The 13,914-nt window shown below is 35.0% G+C and overlaps 1 protein-coding gene across 6 annotated transcripts in view; it reads right to left on the bottom strand.

The window, feature by feature from the left end:
• RhoBTB (Rho-related BTB domain containing) overlaps positions 1 to 13,914 on the bottom strand; it is a 276,592-nt gene that overhangs the window by 207,622 nt on the left and 55,056 nt on the right. Inside the window, exon 1 of one of the 6 annotated variants that reach the window (XM_075372492.1) lies at positions 4,405 to 4,450. The exons of the other annotated variants lie outside the window; for them this stretch is intronic. The gene's annotated coding sequence lies outside the window, so the exon portion shown is untranslated. Of the gene's footprint in view, positions 1 to 4,404; positions 4,451 to 13,914 lie in introns of those variants that run through there. 6 annotated transcript variants of the gene reach the window in all.

Below are 13,914 nucleotides of genomic sequence, written 5' to 3'. Positions count from 1 at the left end.
GCATAAGGTGTTCTATACAAACCAAGTCCCAACGGTTAACAGAGCTCACTAGTAGAGCTGAATATCATTTGCATTTTAAAAGCATCCGCAACAATATATTAGTCTAAGTAAAGAAGCCAACGGAAAACTACTTAAGTCTCTTTGCGTTTATTTTTTTTGAGAAAAGCTATGAAATTTCGGTGGAGGCTTATGTCTGTTCATCAACAAGTAAGGTTACGTCATCAAACATACATAATCTCCAACAACTTTTTTAGGTAATGTTTGAGCCAAATCTTTCAAAAACCGTAACACAAAAATAATATGACTCGGGAGTTTACGTTTTAGGATTTTTTTTTTAATCTTCAAAACATGTAACAAAAATGTTTGTATTTCTTCTTAATACGGTATGAATAATTAATTGACGTCATTAAAATTTTGTCGACGATTAATGACTGAGAAAAAGTTAAAAATATTTATTTTAAAAATAAATTCTTTTCTTCTTACAGAAAACACTGTATAATTCTATAAGTAAGGTATTACTTCAGAGGATTAATGACGATGATTACGCCTGGATCGTTTTACATGGCTATTCCTTTTTTATACAAAAAGCCAACCCGACCATACGATCGAAAATACCCTGTATTAATTACACTCCATCTGGTGTTGTTAACAATGTGCAATTGTGTTTTACTCGTATCTTTAAAATTTCTAGAATCTATGAAATAAAAATATAGAAAACGATTATATATAATTTTTTTTTTAATTTATTATCAATACTTATAATCTTCGATATACTATTATTTATACGATTTAAAACATTACAGTCAAAATATACATTTAATATTTATGCGGTCCCATATTATTATACTGCAGTAATATTATTGTAAGATGAATCATTACAGTTTTCACTATTATATTTTCATTTACTTGATTCTTGCTAATTTTACACGATAATTATAATTTAAATTAAATAAATTACTGTATAATTACATGAATAAATAGCTCGGTAAATAAAATAGCGATATTTATATTTGCGAACAATATAAATTTCTTTTTTCTATTATATACACAGAAAACGTTTGTTTGTACGTTACCAAAAATCTCAAGAACCTCTAAACTTATCTTACCAAATTTCAACAGTAGCTTCATTACGCAATCCGGAATGTCATGGGCTAAATTAAGATGAAAAATTATTTATTAAAACTTGTACATAATAAATAATCTTTTACGGCGCTGCACTTCTCAATCTGGCCGTTAGATGGTGAACCGCCAAATTCTTATGCTCCTTTCTTAGACCAAACCGATCCAAAGATATTTTTCATAGAGATATTTTCAATAGTCTCATTGAAATTTAAGACACCGCATCGTGAGCGGTTCATAATCAACGCAAAGCAAAAATTACTGAAGATAAATCGATTAACTACTTTGCCCCCCATCATCGAATTTCGATCGGAACACTAAGGGAATCCCTGTCCAGTCACCGGCAGCGGGACACCTAAGCGGTCCACCCCTTCCTGGACAGGGCTGTGCCAACCCAGGTCTTCCCCAAAACACAGTAAAGTCTATTACCACAACTTATTTTCACGGGCATCAAAGGTATTAGTTTTTCTGATTATAAAATCATAACAAATTTAATAATTGTAATTTTTTATATTTTTATCGTAACTTTTCGATACGAAATCCATAATTTACGGGCGTTATACCGGTAAGAAATGAATTTTCAAGGATTTCAGATACGCTGACAAACTTAGTGTTTTTTTTACTACACCACGTTCACCAAAATAATTTATAAAAAATAAATTTCTAATCTGTTTTACCCTCTCTTAAGAACGAAGGTATGTCCTCTTCCGAAGACCAGTAATGATGCATAAGATCAAAATTTTCATACTCAGTCTTCATTTCTTTATCGTACATTCTACCTTTAACGATCATTTTCTATCAATCAATACGACGGCATGTAATTATGTAAATAATATTAAAGCACATAATTAATGAATACTAGTTCAATCTCATTTAGAATGAAAAAAATTCTGACAAGGTAATTCGCTCTCTCATATCTCAGCTAAATATTATGCATAAAGAGTACACCCACATCCTTGCCGTAAACAATACGAATACATATTGTCTTTTCTTTTAAAGATCTGCTTCTCCAACAGAAAATGCTCTCCTATAATGTGTTCACAATTTTTTGTTCATGTGATAAATTTTTGTTCATATCATATTTAACACGAACAAAATTGTCAATTATACTTTTTTGTGGCACACAAAAAGTATTTTTTTAAATACTAATAAACAGACTAATTTAAAAGACATATTAATTCACCATTCATACCTTACCTTTTTATGAATATTAATCTGTTATTAATAGTAAATATTAATCTTCTTGACTGTAATTATGTACTTAGAAAACAGAGCGGTCGTGTTTAACTATCATTAAAAAGAAACCACATAGAACACAGTCACAAGTACAAATAACAACCCCTACTGGTGAATGAATCAATGGGTAAATGGTGAATGAGCGTGTGTGTGTGTATGTGTGCTGCTGAGTGTGTGCGCACCCTTGCATGTAAGCAACAGAACTAAACATCCTTCAATGTGCTTACAAACAGAACTACAAATAGCACAAAGAACAGGGATTATTCAATTACCTTAGAAATATAGCAAATCGGATTTAATGTGTACTAGGTCAAACTTTCCGACATAAATATTTACGCAGTAAAAATATGGTCAAGACAATCGATCAAGCCTATAGAGTAGTTTAATTTATTAACAAACGAAACAGAAATACAACAGAAAAAAATATATTAATTTAATACGTATCTTTAGACCGACTAAAACATTTCAGAATAACTTGATAGATTTAAGAAAACAGTTATTTTCCGTCAAGACAGACGAAAATAAACATTATGTGAGCAAATAAATAATGATAAAATTCTAGTGGAGCTAGCGATTAATTACTCAAAATAGCTACTTTTAATCAAGGAATATTCAAATATTTTTCATAAAAAATTAATTATACAAGCAGACAGGCTTTTCATGTCGGTATCTCGCAATCCTCAGCAGTTAAATAGAATTTTTCTAAATCAATGAATAAAAGAGCTAATAATAATACGAGACTATAAAAATAGAGTAAGTTTGATGCTGCTAGCGGTTATTTTAATAAATTAAGAAAATTTTAAATGTGTAGGTAAAGTTTATGAATTTAAAATTAAAACTCACAAACAGCCAAAATATTATAGTATCATATCAAGCAATGATATGAAACATAAAATTATACAGTAGCTTTAGTTCTTTCATATATCTTAAAGATATAGATTAAAATTTATCTGGTTTGACACGCAAGACGATGATAAGAACTACTAACAAATGATCTCTTAAAACTATTGTGTGTGATCCACATTATCCGTCGATAAAGTAAACAGAACTGTGGCAAATTTATATTTACTACATTACGTGCTAATAAAAAAATCCATAAAGTAATTGCTAGTAATAAAAATACATAAAGCAATTATTATATTTATAATAAAGTTTTTTTTTTTTAAATTGGAAGCTTAAACAACATTAATATCGTTCAATGTAGCATTAATATAACTTAATTTAAAAACTCTTAATAGAATACAACGATTTTTTTATCTCATAATAAACCAAACATGTATCACAAGCAATAAGTCTTTAAAAATACGAAAGATAGTATTGAAATGTTTTTTACTGCAATTATGTAATTGCATCCTAACATTTGTCTCAGACCGCAATAAATCGAGTATTACCGTACGTTCACAAAACTACATGTCGTTTTAGGATCAGGGCGTAAAACAAGTACGCTCAACAAACATCACTAATAAACAAGAATTCTGATATAAAGTATTTCTTTCAACTACAATAATGAAAAATATTTTAAAACTAATTTAAAATATTGCTTTAAAATCTGAAGGGTTGTTATTTTTGGAATTTTTTTAACACTTAGTGTATACAACATTTTGTCATGCCTTATCAAGGAGTACAATATTACAAATAATCACTCAAAAAAATTAATTGTACTAACTTACGTTAAAAACACATTTCTCGGTTTTGTAACTTAAAAAATTATAAATTTTATAAAGAACGAATAATCGAAGAAATTACAAAATTCTAATAAACGTTCTATTTAAAAAATTGTTATTTTTACAAACCGTTTTTATTTAAAAATGTTAATTTAACTAATTGAAATCAGCACAATTTTTTCCTACATTTATTACAAATAAACACTAAAAAAAATTCAACATGACGTGGTAACATATTCGGTAGTCAAATAACGTATTTAAAAAATATAATAAAAACAAATAATATAGTAGATAAAGGAGTATGGGTAATAAAAAAAAAATAAACAATGATGCTAAAAAAAGCAAAGAATACAATAAAGACAGACACAGAGCTGTAAGTACAGACCTGTTGTCATTTGTTGTGTTGGTGTCACCTCATCACTGGGCTACCGCAGCAAAGAGTAGACTGAACACAGTGTTACCACCATTATAGAATACTATACCCCCAGTACAGCATACATTTCCCACCTCGTTTTATTCAAATACTGTATCTAACAAGAATTATTATAAAATACAAAAATTCAACAGTTTATCACTGCTGAATTTTGACAGATAAATTCCTTCGTAATACAAACCAATAAACAATAAAAAAGTAACTACCTAACATTATTTAAAAAGAAATATAAATAATTAGCAACGCAAAAACTAATTAATATGTATGTAAAATATACTGCAATATATATTAGTAAAGTGATTCATCAATTTGAACCGAGAAAAAGTTTTGACAATTAATATATGGTGTAGTTCGATTTTTAAATTATTGTTCATCTGACACCTTTAAACATTACCGATACCAAAATAGATAAGTTTATCTTATTGTATCTGATAAGGAAGAAAAAAAAGACTCTTTCATTTTATATATATATATATATATATATATATATATAATATTCACGTACTACAAATAAGATAATACAAATAGCGCAGTCGTGGTAATCGCTAAAAGATCTAAAAATAATTTACAATGTGATACCTTCAAAACATGAGATTCATTACATCAGTGCATTTTAAAAGATGAGAATACATATTAAAATCAGCTTCTTTCTAAAAATGCATTTCGTAAAACAATGTTCCGTAAAATTAAATTAAATAAAGTTAAATAACAGTAATAAATTTGAACAAAAGTTAATATAAACAAAAATATAATAATAACAGTAATAGACATTATTACAAATATTACTGAACAAAAATAATAATTACAACTACATAAAAAGTATAAATATTTAAAATGTTTCAGTACCAACACTAATCATTTAGCCGACCTAAATGGCGGGAATGACAAATCTTTAAAGTAAGGGAATTCAAGTACAGATGGAAAAAAACAAAGGTTTCCGGTTAAAGGTCATGAGTAGTGTAAGCCACACCATCCCCTTATGATGTTACGGAATGAGACAGCTCTACCAGCGTCATTCCTGTACATCATATGAGGGAAAAGCCTTCGGCCGGGAATAACATAACACTGAATAATTTCAATTAATACCCCCCCCCAAAAAAAAAAAAACAAAACAAAAAATAGGTTTGATTATTATTTTAACTCTTAATAAGTACGGATTCCATTAGTTTTCGGACTCAGAACGTAAATATTAACGTTCCACAGGCTTTATCCAGATATTCTGAAACTAACTGAGGACCCTGAAATATCAGAGTTAATGAAAACACAGAAAAATTCACTGACTGTTTCCTGATAAAATGTATGGTTATTTTGAATATCTCGAACCATTGCTAAGTTACGAGTGAATTTGATTCTTTCATTTGTTTGTAAAATTGAGTTTGTTTTCTTTTTAAAACAGTTTTACTTCTATGTACGAAGTAAAGGAAGTACAGTGATGGCGAAAAATTTCGATTTTCAGATTTCAAAGAAAATATCCATTTTGACTAGTTTCGGCATGACGTCTGTACGTATATATCTCGTATAATTAAAAAACGATTAGCCGTAGGATGTTGAAATTTTGGATGTAGGACTGTCGTAACATCTAGTTGTGCACCTCCCTTTTTGTGTGCAATCGACTGAACCAAAAGTGTCCAAAAAAGCCCGAAATCCACAAAAAAATTGGATTTTGGACTTTTCCTTAACTGCAGTAATAAGCTCTCAGTGAGAGTATTTCAACGATATATCATAAGTGGTACTTATTTTCATTGGTTCCAGAGTTATAGCCAAATAAAATGTTAATTAATAAAATATTTGGATCTCATAAGGGGAAGTCACATCGGTTCAAATCAGACTTCATCTCCATTTGTTTAAGTTTTTTTTAAAATTTAAATATATTGATCTATTAATAATAACTTCCAACTGTAAAAAAAATTTACGATAAATAATAATTCAATAATAACAATAAAAAATAAAATATGAAAAAATATCACAAGTTATTAATGAAATAAAATTTTATGTACTTTTATGCACACATTTAAAATGTGTAATGTAATTTTTGTTTAAATGTGTATATGTAATTTAATAGGCGTACAGGGAAGTCATGTAGTGCCCAAATCACATTTTTGCAGTCGGATTTATTTTCCTACATGTCAACCTAATTCACAAGTGAATTTTTTCAAATTATATATTCGAAAATAATGAGGTTTACGTTTATCAACAGTTAGTTATACCTGATTATCACTAATTATAATGTACTCGTATTAATATTGCGTATTTAATATTTCATCTGACCAAATAATAATGAAGGATCATTTTAGGAGAAAAAAAATTTTATAAATACAAGTTCGGTTAGACTATCAACACAAACCTAAGAAATTTATCAGCTAAACCTATTCATTATGCTAACATATGCTGAAAATGAAATTTAAGCATCTTAAATTGCAGCATTTCGCTTCATAATTAAAAAGAAAGTGTTGAATTACGAAAAAAGAGCGCAGAGAATGAAATTTTTACTCGGATTCAAACGTAAAGCTGAGAAAACAGCAAAGGTTAAATTTTTACTTGAAGAAAAAATATAATTGCACAATTTCTTCCTTCAATTGACTAATAAAAAGTAATACATAAAATTTAACTTACGTTTTCTTATTTTGTCGTCCATTAACGTAATACAACTGGAAACTACCGAAAAATCTGAATAACGCTTTCCTGCAGTGATGTGATATAAATTGATTCTGTTTAAAAAGTTACCTTTTAAAAGTCAACATCTAACATTTTCATAAATTGTTATTGGTCGGTTACTGTGTTTTGATTCGTCGCACTTCTCTCTCGATCGAACAACGATACACTTCCCATTCTAATAGGTCATCGACACCGATAAATATTTTAAGTCGGAAAATACTCTCATTACTTCATTTAATAAAGGGAAATTTATTTATTAATTTATTTTTCATTGTAAAATTAAAAGCTGTCGAGGTTAAAATTCTTGCGAGTTCATTTATAATAAAATATTCTAATACGACGACCCGAAGTCCAAAAAATAAATTTTCGCGACGCCTTTAATTAATTCACATCACACATTCAAAATACATCATAACGGTACTTAGAGGAAAATTTCGTATATGATACGTACATCACCAACGGTTCTTTCATGTAACACAAGAGTGCAGCTTTAAGTGGATAGTTTGCAAAGAAAATCGGCTGCCACCTTATCTGAAAGCTTAAAATAAAAGAACGTTATTAAAGATACGGCCGACTTCAATAGCTCGTTTTACTAGAAACATCACTATTATACAGAAATGAATCAAAACAATTTGGAAAATTTGTCGAGAAGTCGACAATAAAAAAACTATACTTCGGAATGATGGACAAGAAGGATCGGCTAAGACAGGTAACTAAGAGTAGGAAATTAAATTCTGTCTTAGGAAGCCACACATAAAACTAAAAGGGCAGATGGCTAGAAGGGCAGATAGTTATCGATTCATTTGTACGTGCAATAACAGCGATCTAGGACAAACTAAAAGGACCCACCGGCTTGGTCTAGTGGTGAACGCGTCTTCCCAAATCAGCTGATTTGGAAGGCGAGAGTTCCAGCGTTCAAGTCCTAGTAAAGCCAGTTATTTTTACACGGATTTGAATACTAGATCGTGGATTCCGGTGTTCTTTGGTGGTTGGGTTTCAATTAACCACACATCTCAGGAATGGTCGAACTGAGAATGTACAAGACTACACTTCCATTTACACTCATACATATCATCCTCATTCATCCTCTGAAGTATTATCTGAACGGTAGTTACCGGAGGCTAAACAGGAAAAAGAGAGGACAAACTAAAAGAGCCATTGAAACTAAAATAAAGAAGCAACTTGGTAAGTTACAAGCACAAAAAGCAAGAGAAATCATGTCTAATATTCCTTTGAAACCGATCAGAAATAAGTATTAAAAACCTACAATTTAGAAATGTATAAAATAAATAATATATATGCGAAAATTACTTTCCTAGCAAGGATACAGAAAACTCATCGTTGAATAACGATGGAACACTGTCGAATGGCCTCTTAGAATTTAGATGAATCAAAAATCTTTTTGAAAGTGTTTTATATTACAAGAACATTAAACGTTTAGCTGATCTAAATGTTAGTTTACCATAAGAGATTAGATCAATTATAAAACGGGTTAGTGTTTACTTTCGTCTCTCTAATTGGACTGTTTAAAAACAAACTGTATAAAAAGTCAACAGGTAAAAATACTTTGTAGTAATACGCAAGTAATTTTTATTTTATTGTTAGTTTTTCTTTTATAATTCAATTTATCTTACCTTTGTTAGATTGCTCTTTTAATTGTTCTCTTTTAGAAAAGTCATTAATGAACAGCTACGTAGTAAGATTAAAGAAGAAAAGAAAGCAGCCACCAAGCTAAGGGAGGTTATAAAAAAGAAAATTCCCGACGAAGGTGGTGGAAGGTGGGAGGAGGGAGCACCACGTAGCGTTCCTGGTGAAGGATCTCGATGAGCTAGCTACGGAAGAGGAGGTGAGGGCAGGTACTGCTACAGCTGCAGGTGTCAAGAGTGGGGCGGTCAAGGTCTCTTCTTTGTGGAGATCGTTTGGGAACACTAAGACGGCCTCCATGTGCTTGTAGGAAAGACGATCGGCAACATGCTGTTGAAGAAAGGCCGCATAAAGATAGGGTGGATACTCTGTAGGGTCTCGAAAAGACCCTACAGAGTAAAAGGAGCGGTGCTTCCAGTGTGGCGAAAATGGACACCTTGCCTCTAAATGTAAAGGGGTAAATCGCTGAAATCATAATTAAAACTGCGGCAAAGAGGGGCATATTAGTCGTGAATGCAAGGAGGTCATGAAATTTCTCAAGTGCGGAGATAAGGGGCATAAACTACGAAAGATTCATCGATGAAGTTATGACTGAGGCGGGGAGATGGCCTAGGGTGATAATCGCTGGTGACTTCAACGCCAAGTGCGTGTCATGGGGCGGTGTGGTCACCGATCGAAGGGGCCAAATCCTTGAGGAGGCTGCAAGCGGCGCAGGACTTTCCTCTATGAGTGATGGTTTATGTCATACATTTGAGACGTGAGTCGGCGTCGTTCATCGACGTCACTTTCGCAAGTGAGAGGGCGAGCCCAAGGGCAATAATTGGTGTGTATTGGACTAGGAGACCCTTAGCGACCATAAGATCGTCTTATTAGTCTATAAAGCTGTTGGGAGTGTAGCTAGCTGCACTCCCGGAATACGGAGAGTAAGCGTGCGTGCGGTGGGGATTTTCTGTCGTACTATCGCTGACAGGCTAAGGCAGGCGTTAATGCCTGATGAGGTGACCTCCATTGTGCATGAGGCGCTTGAAGAGCTTCGACCGAAATGCGCTGCCAGGAACAAGAGTGCTTACTGGTGGTGCGAGGAAGTAGGGGAGCTTCGAAGAGAGAACAAGACGGAGGCTGCAGAGGATACACACAGGCAACGATAGAATGGGCATCCTTCACGCTAGGGAGATGTTCGGCGAAGCTAGAAGGGCTTACAGGAGAAGTTAGTCCACTTCTCCTTAGCTAGGCGCGCTAAGGAGAGGTGGACTAACCTGCTCAATGTGGTCAATGCGGACGTATGGGGAGCGGTTACAAGATAGTAATGAAGAAGTTTGGTCGTTCCCTCATCGTTCTGACTAAGGAGCGCCTAGTGGACGTGATAATCAAATTATTCCCCACGGTAGAATGGATGCCTTGGAGGGAAATTGCTCTGGATGAAGTAGTTCCTCTGTTCAAGTAGGATGAATTGGTTGCAGCAGCTAAGCGTGTCAACCCGCGGAAGAGTCCCGGTCTTGATGGCATCAGCGGCGAGGCGGTGCAGGTCTTGGCTCAGGTGGCCCCGGAGCAGCTTGTCGATGCATCTAATTACTGCTTAACAAAGTTTGTGCCAGGAGCATGGAAGGTTGCTCAGCTGGCTCTGATTGAGAAGGGGCGTGACAAATTTGGTAATGCTATTGGATATCGCCCGCTGTGTTTGTTAAGCATGCTCAACAAGCTTTTCGAGCGCCTCCTTGTAGGCAGATTGACAGCCGACTTGGAAGCTGGGATAGGATTAAGTGCGTACCAGTTCGGATTCCGAAAAGGCAGGTCCACGGTGGATGCTATTGAGAGATGCAGCTGGTCGACGAGGCTGCCGCGGGCAGTCGGCACACTAGGAGGATACCGGTTTTTATACTCCTAGACGTTGAAAATCCCTTTAATAGTCTGCCCTGACATGTTGTTATGGATGAGCTTGAGGTGCGTGGCGTGAGCGCGTACTGCAGGCGGTTGGTCGCCCAGTACTTTAGCGACAGGTTTGTGGTCGCCAGCGCGGAGGGGCTGTCAGTTACATATGAGGTGGTATGTGATGTCCCACAGGGATCGGTACTCGGTCCTTTGCTCTGGAATATTGCTTATGATGGTGTGCTGAGGATCGAGTACCCGGAAGGGGTCACTGTAGTCTGTTTTGCTGATGACCTGGCTCTGGTTGTTGTCGGCAAAACAGAGCTGAAAGTCGCGGAGCAGGGCACTACGGCGATCCGTATGGTGAGCTACTGGCTCGCTACTAGTGGACTGAAGCTCGCAGAGCGGAAAACGGAGGCGTGGTCATGGCCGGGAGACGTAAACTTGACCCCATCACGTTACATACCGGTAGGACCAAAGTCCTGACCTCACGTAAGGTAAAATACCTTGGACTGTGACTTGACCACCAAAGGTCGTTCCAGGAGCAGTAAGCAAGGCTAGGAGAACGGCTGATGCGGAATCGGGGTGGCCCATCCACCGGAAGAAGGAGACTGCTTCGGTGGCATGGTCGGTCTGCCTGTACGGGGTACCGGTTTGGGCTAGGTCTCTTAATACTAGCCGGACCAGGGAGCTCCTAGACGGTTTGCAGCGGATGCTGGCTTTGCGGATGCCTATAGGACGATTTCCAGCGAAGCCGTGTTTGTCATCGCCAGGGTGCCGCCCCTGAGTCTCATGGCGGAGGAGAGGGCTATGAGATAACGGGGTGCTTTGCCAAGTGTCGCTCGCGATTGGTTTATCGAGCAGTGGCAAGAAAGGTGGCAGGCGTCGCAGACAGGTGGATGGACGAGATCCATCATCCCAGACATCAAGACCTGGATAGGGAGGAAGTCCGGAAACCTGTCGTACGAACTCACTCAGTTTCTGAGTGGCCACGGTTGCTCTGGCGCTTACCTGCATAGGATTGGGGAAAGAGCTTACCCCTATGTAGGTATTGTGCAATCGTCGACTCCCCCGGTACACGTGGTGTTCTGGTGTAGGCGCTGGTATGATGTACGGCGGCCAGCAGTCGAGGAGTTCGGGGAGTTGGTGGCTGAAAGCGTGGTTACCAAGATACTATAGTCGAGGCTGCGTGGAAAGCCGTAGCTGCTATGGTGGAGGCCATAATTCGTGGTAGGGAGGCGATCGAGGGTGAGTAGTTGTCTGATCCCTGCTCATCCCCCTGCATGTTTTCTTGTGTTTTTTGCAGAGACGGGTGACATTTTGCAGGGTGGGGACTGAGTTAAACGTAAAAAGCGGGTCCAGTCTCCACCTGGTACAATTGCAAAAAAAAAAAAATTATCTCTGTATCTTCTGATGATCGTTTAACACTCAAAAAGTGCACTTAAGTTTAGATTTTTATTTATTTATTTTTTGTAAACGGTTCTTGAGCGTAGACCATTGAAAAAACTGGGCGTAAGGAATTACTCCTAAAATGGGTCGCGGAAATGGTTTGTAGAAAGATCAAGTAATTTTTATTATGCAAATGCATCGATACAATTTGTATTTTCTTTAGGAGTATTTGATTAAATATTAATAGTAATAATACTCATAATTATCATTACAGAGAATTATTAAAAGATTTATTCCATCAACAGTACTCACAAGAGACATTAAAACCCAACTTCATAATAGACTCTCGAAGGGTAAAATAGATGGCTCTAAGAACTATGTAAAGCTAGTTCAAAATCTATAAGGCGTAATTACTTTTAACGTGGCTTGTGAATGCTTTAAATCAACGCGAATTAATAATGGTTTTGTTTAATTTGGCATTTTTTTCATCGGTCACATATTTATCTTATTTCCGACAGCTTTATGAATTATTACTGTTTTTTTTTTAACCTCCGGGACCACGGTTAGGTATTGTTCAGTGGACGAGATGAATTATTTGTAGCGTGTGAAAATGTCATGCCTGACCGGGATTCAAACCCAGGGCCTCCGGATGAAAGGCCAAGACGCTAGCACTCGCGCCACGGAGGCCGGCAACGAATTATTACTTAGCAGGAAATAAGTTACTTTGTACGTTATTTCAACAGAGATAACGGAGTTCATTCACTTTTTATCATTCCGTTTTGTTTTTTTGGGTAGGTTTTTCGTTATGAGATCTTTCGACAAAATCTTCTTTTTTTTAATATAGTTAAAATAATTATTATTACTCAAGGTAAAAGTCAATGTCTTTTCGCTGATGAGTATGTAGCATAAAAATTCACGTAAGAGTGGAAAACGGGCAGTCTTAATTTACCCCAGAGTCATTTTATAAAGTGCGTAAATTAAGTTACGTTAATTTACGCAGCTTCTAAACATTTTTTTAAATAAGTCGTAAAACCTACCTAATAAATCATTTTCTCGTTAAATTTGGGAGATTTTGAACCAAGGTTTATCAAGTGATAAATATCTCAATCACGAAATAATTATTTTTAAAAACATTAAAATAGTATGTTCGTTTGATAAGCCGACTAGAAAATTGTAAACACTATCTTTACTAAACGAATGATTTGATATTTGAAAATAAGACGTCGTGATTAAATATTTCATGCCGTTAAGAGGCGATGTACTGCAACCGGTAATTCTTTCAACAAAACTTACTTGGTTTATTGTCTTCTGAACAACAACTCACAACAAATCCTTCTCTGTCATACGATAGTTATACTACTATTTTCTCTCCACAGAATTTAATGTAGCAATTTGAATTCTAATCGTCAACCGTTAATTACTATACGCAATTTCTCATATAATTCATCAACATTAACACATACTTAACTTCCTAAAAAATGTAGTTTTTTAATAACTCTCTAACAATGTTATTAAATATATTCGCATGTTTGGCAGGATGTAATTGAGCAAGTTGAAAAATATTTAATAAGAGCACTTAAATTCAGATTTTTTGTAGTTTTTTAAGGAAAATTTCAATGAAATGAAGTTCCGAAGGTGACCGAAGAATTATAGCCACAAAAGTGAGTGGATAATAAAATTGCCATCCCCGACTTTTTCCCGTTATAATGGAGAGAATTATTAAGCTATAAATTCATCGGCAAAGATATAACGCGACTAGCGTTATATTTTTACCATAAAGATCCAAAATTATAAACCAAAAAAAGAGAATGGTAATCACATGCGAATAAGCTCGTTATCTCTAAAAATAACCCACGTGTCATAAGTAATAACTGAAAAGTTGTAATTCCCTACAACGGTTATGCATGA

The sequence above is a fragment of the Lycorma delicatula genome, chromosome 1 (assembly GCF_047948215.1).
Source record: "Lycorma delicatula isolate Av1 chromosome 1, ASM4794821v1, whole genome shotgun sequence".
NCBI lineage: Eukaryota > Metazoa > Arthropoda > Insecta > Hemiptera > Fulgoridae > Lycorma > Lycorma delicatula.
This window is presented reverse-complemented; position numbering and strand designations above follow the sequence as displayed.